The sequence below is a fragment of the Physeter macrocephalus genome, chromosome 20 (assembly GCF_002837175.3).
Source record: "Physeter macrocephalus isolate SW-GA chromosome 20, ASM283717v5, whole genome shotgun sequence".
In the NCBI taxonomy this organism is placed as follows: domain Eukaryota; kingdom Metazoa; phylum Chordata; class Mammalia; order Artiodactyla; family Physeteridae; genus Physeter; species Physeter macrocephalus.
In genome coordinates, this window is record NC_041233.1 from 6,517,243 (window position 1) to 6,523,242 (window position 6,000).

The window sequence follows — 6,000 nt, forward strand, 5'->3', positions numbered from 1 at the left end:
CTTCCTCTGTGCTCACCTGCACAGGCCCCAGTTTTCCCAGTGTGTGCTCAGCCAGCCCCATCCGGCCCGTCCCTCAGACTCACCCCTTTTCCAAACCCCCATCCCACCTTCTGTCTCACATCAGAGCTGGCTCTGAAGCCGCTGCCTGTCCCTGGAATGCTCTCACGCCCTCTCCCGAATTCTCTGCCTTTTTAGTACTCAGACAGCTTCTGAAACTCCTATTGGTCCGTGGAATTTTCCTCGGCTAATACAGAGCAAGAGCTGTTCTCCACTCAGCAGGTAGCTTGGAGTCCAGTCTGGCTGAGGCCTGGGCTCTGCCATTTACTAGCCCTATGAACTTGGGCAGGTTTCTATATCCTCCTCATTTGCATGGGATGTTCATTCCCACAAACAAAGAATTGTTATGGGAATGAAATAAGATGATCCGTGAAATGCTCCTAGCACAGAATCGGAGCATAAAGGAAGTACTCAGTTAAATATTAAGCCATCATTATTATCTAAATGTATGTTTTTCATGATTCTTATTATTTCCACAATTAATAAGAATCCACTTTGTGTCAGACACTGTAGTCGGAATTCGAAATACGAAGACCATTAATTCATAATCCCTTTTGTAAGCAGCTCATAGTCTACTGGGAAAGACAGACACAACATTAACACAGTTGGATGTTTAACAGATACACAGAGAACAACAGCGGATGCTCCTTGTTGAATGCCTGCTTCTGCTAGATGCTTTACGGAGCATCGAATTTAATACTAATAACAATTGCACAAGCTAGTAGCTTTATAGTAGATGTAGGGGAAATGAGATCTGCAAAAGTTAATGTGCCCAGTTTCACACAGTGGAAGAGCCAGGATTTGAATCCCAGTGTATCTGAAACCAAAGTTGATAGTCTTTCTACCACACCCTCCTGCCTTTCTGTAGAAGGAGAGCTTTGTCCCTCAGTTTCCATCCACAAAACATATTTGCTCCCTTGTTTATACATAATGTTCACGCTCTATTTATGTATGCTTCTGTTCCCTAATTTCATTAGTATAGTCTTGCTTAAGTTAGTTTGGTATATACTGTAAACTATCTGTCATTTCCTATTTATAGCCCTGCACTCACCACACGTTGCCTGGTGCTCATGGGACATGACATCTATGCTGTGCCTCCCGTTAGGACAATGTGGGCCAGGTGCCAGCCACTCCTTTAGAATTGATAGTTTCAACTACATTTAGTGTGTAATCATAATCTTCATCATAGAATATTTAATTTCATATTTTGCTCTGGTTATTTTCTAAGTGTATTTAATACCTAGATGTTTTTCTCTAGTTGTTTTATGCAGGGGTTTTTTCCCCAGATATAAGCTCTTTGGGGCGAGGATCATGTATTCTGTTTCTTTTCCAGAGTTCACAGAGCCTAGCACAATGCTGCATGCACGTTAATAAAAGTCAACAGTTGGAGAATTCAATAGTACTTTTAAGAATCATTTGAGGGACTTCCCTGGCGGTCCAGTCGTTAAGACTTCGCCTTCCAATGCAGGGGGTGCGGGTTAGATCCCTGGTTGGGAAACTAAGATGCCACAGGGCAACTAAGCCTGCGTGCCACAACTACTGAGCCTGCACACCTCAACTAGAGAGCCCGCGTGCAGCAAACTACAGAGCCCACGTGCTCTGGAGCCCGAGGGCCACAACCAGGAAAGGGAAAACCCGCACGCCACAACTAGAGAGAAGCCAGCACACAGCATCGAAGATCCCAAGTGCCACAACTAAGACCCGACGCAGCAAAAAAAAAAAAATCATTTGATATCTGCAGTAGCAATATGCACCCACAATTAAATGACTACGCCAGTTTTTTTTTTTTTTCTTTAAGTTAAACCCTACTTTTGAGACATGTACTCTTTCATTGATTGCTGTGATGGGATAAGGCAAGAAGACAAAATTTAGGAAGCAGGCTATACCTATAAGAAGCCAAGGTAACTTTTCTATTTGGCTTATTTCAGACAAATGTCCAGGCAACTGAGTGGAAAAATAGCTCAGTTGTCTATTTCACTGAAGGAGACGTCTGTTATAATCTCACTCTCCTGTGAGGTTTGGCCACTGACCACATATGGCTATATTTATTCCTTTATTTACCAGATGTCACGCAGAGTTCAGCGTATCAGTATTTCAATTCCAGGGGAATTCACTTAACTCATGAATAAGGTGATTGCTATTTTAAACAACTTAAGCTCAACTGTTATAAGGATATCCTAAATTAAGTGACCATCCCTACCAGAGGATGAGAATCAAGCAGGATTTGGTGCTCAACTTATTGTATTTTCAAAGGAGATTTGGATAAAAAGTACTTGGGGGAAACACATTATGTCCATCGATGTGTTTGGTTTGGAAGATACCACAGTTTTCAGGATAAAGTTTAATCCTTCTATTTCTACAGCCTGCTTTCATCTGGATATTTTGCTGGTTCATTAACATCAGACCTCCAGCATAACCTGCCTTTTGTTGTTGTTTTAATATTTTATTTTGATTTATGTAATTTGCAGACTTACATAAATGTTGCAAGAGAAATACAAAAAGTTCTCATATACTCCTCAACCAAATTTCTTCTTAAAGTTACCATAATTGCTTTAATTCTGTCTCCTTTCTCTCTCTCTCTCTATAGATAGATAGATAGATAGATATACACACACACATTTTTTATCTAGACTATTTGAGGATATGTTTTAAACATGATGTCTCTTTACCTCTGAATACTTTAGTGTATATTTCCTAAAAACTGGAACATTCTCTTACATAGCCACAATACAGTTGTCAAAATAAGGACATTAACACTGGAGTTAACTTCGATCAGTTGATTAAAGTGGTGTCTGCCAGATTTCTCCACTTGGTTTTTTCCTAAAGTAAAATTAATTAGTAATGTTTCCTTAAGCACCAGAATTATTACTCTTATTATGAATAAAGACTTATTATCTTTCCCATTTTCAGGGTTTGTAAAGCATCTGCATATATTTAATTCCATTTCCAATCACTGTTTTTCAAATTTTTCACTTCATACCATTTTTCTTCTATATTTTTTTCTCTCTGAAATAATTTGTGAGAGTATTTTTATAACTATGCCATGTTCCAAGACAATGTTCATCCCAAGACAGTACTACAGAAAACTTGGGAGATTAATCCAAAAAGCTTATATTTATGGCTTCTCAGCTGCAGTTCACAATTTTCTTATTCCAATAATGGATTTTCATATGTTAATTTAATCACCTTTATGATTTTTTCTAGCTTTATTGAGATGTAACTGACAAAATTGTATACATTTAAGCTGTACAATGTGATGATTTGATATACATACACATTGTGAAATAATTACCATAATCATGTAATAAACACATCTATCACGATTATCATAATTAACACACCTGCCATTCCACATAGTTACCATTTTGTGTGTGTGTGTGGTAAGAACACTTAAAATCAACTGTTTTAGCAAATTTCAGGTCTACAACACAGTATTGACTATAGATACTCACCATGCTATACATTACATCCCCAGAACTTACTCATCTTATAACTGAATGTTATGTGTACCCTTTGACCAACAGTGTCCCCATTTCCTCCACTTTCCAGCCCCTGGCAACCACCATTCTACTTTCTGTTTCTATGAGAGAATAACAAAGATTTTTAATATTGTATGTTTCATTGAAAACAGTAGTGACTTGTGATAGATCACACTTATGGCCTAAGATTGTTAAATATCACTCAATCTGAGTCAAGTGCAAGTAAAGGTATTATTTCTTCTTAATTTTCTTTTGTTAATAAATCTTCATAAGGTCCCACTTCCATGTGGTAAACTTTATTGTAACAAAAATAAACAGATCAAATTTGCATAATTAAATTCAGCATAAATTGTGACGGCTGATGGATTATAATGTAGTTCACTGTAGCTGACTGTACTCAGTCATAGAAAGAAGGTCGTTAGACCACGATGACTCGTTACTTCGTGTTAGCTAATTAGATGAAAAATAATTACAAAAGTATGTTTGTGAAAAATGTCCTTGTTGGAATTGGATTAAGCAATCATCGCCATTCAGCCTCTGGTTCTACGTTTGATGCTAAGACAAGCTAACCACTAAACAAAGTGAGTGGGGAACAGATTTTCTAAAATTAAAAAAAAAATTGTAACGTTTCCATATGACATCAAGTATGCTTACGGAAATAAAGTAAAAAAAATATGTTGAACTAGAACTTCTTGGAACAATCTAGTTCTGTGGTATGGGCTACATGTCATTTCCTTAGTGCTTAGATGCTGTGATTAGAATCTGTACCGCCTGGGCAATATTGCATTGTAATTTCTTCTCTGGATATTTTATCTTTCTACAAAACAGACTAGACAACTGCCTTCATGGAATTATTTTAGAGGGTACAAGAAACTCCTCCGATTCCTATTTACCCACTGGTTTTAATTTTGTTTGTTGAACTTGAGGTTTTCCTTCCAATTAAAATCAGAGGCCACTCAGGCTGGTGCAACGTCACGCCGGCCTCTGCCGCCGCAGGCTCGCCCCGCATCCATGCCCCTCCCTCCCCCGGCCTGAGTGAGCCAGAGCCCCCGAAGCAGCTGCTCCTTTAACCCTGTCCCCTGAGCGAAGAACACATGCCCTCAGGCGACCTACACGCAGAGGCGGGGCCAAATCCAAAGTAGAATCCCAGGAGTTGTGCAAACAAAGAAGAGAAAGGGAACTCTCTCCCAGCAGCCTCAGGAGCAGCGGATTAAATCTCCACAGTCAACTTGATGTACCCTGCATCTGTGCAACACCTGAATACACAACGAATCATCCCAAATTGAGGAGGTGGACTTTGGGAGCAACGATATAGATATATTTTTCCCTTTTTCTCTTTTTCTGATTGTGTATGTGTGTGCTTCTGTGTGTGATTTTGTCTGTATAGCTTTGCTTTTACCATTCGTCCTAGGGTTCTGTCTGTCCATTTGCTTGTTTTTTTTGTTTTTTGGATACTGTTTAGCACTTGTTATCATTGGTGGATTTGTTTTTTGGTTTTGTTGCTCTCTTCTTTCTTTCTTTTTTATTACTTTTTAATTTTTTAAATTTTAAATAATTATTTGTTTGTTTGTTTTTAGTATACTTTTCAGTGCTTGTTATCATTGGTGGATTTGTTTTTTGGTTTGGTTGTTCTTTCTTTCTTTCTATTTTTTTTAAATTACTTTAAAAATTTTTTTAATAATTATTTCTTTTTTTTATTTTAATAACTTTTAAATTTTATTTTATTTTATCTTTTTCTTTCTTTTCTTTCTTCTTTCTTCCTTCCGCCCTCCCTCCCTCTCTCTCTCTCTCTCTCTTCTTTCTTTCTTTCTCCCTTTTATTCTGAGCCGTGTGGAGGACAGGCTCTTGGTGCTCCAGCCAGACATCAGGGCTGTGCCTCTGAGGTGGGAGAGCCAACTTCAGGACATTGGTCCACCAGAGACCTCCCAGCTCCACATAATATCAAACGGCGAAAACCTCCCAGAGATCTCCATCTCAACACCAACACCCAGCTTCCCTCAATGACCAGCAAGCTACAGTGCTGGACACCCTATGCCAAACAACTAGCAAGACAGGAACACAACACCACCCATTAGCAGAGAGGCTTCCAAAAATCATAATAAGGCCACAGACACCCAAAAACACACCACCAGACGTGGACCTGCCCACCAGAAAGACAAGATCCAGCCTCATCCACCAGAACACAAGCACTAGTCCCCTCCACCAGGAAGCCTACACGACTCACTGAACCAACCTTAGCCCCTTGGGACAGACACCAAAAACAACTGGAACTACGAACCTGCAGCCTGCAAAAAGGAGACCCCAAACACAGGAAGATAAGCAAAATGAGAAGACAGAAAAACACACAGCAGATGAAGGAGCAAGGTAAAAACCCACCAGAACAAACAAATGAAGAGGAAATAGGCAGTCTACCTGAAAAAGAATTCAGAATAATGATAGTAAAGATGATCCAAAATCTTGGAAA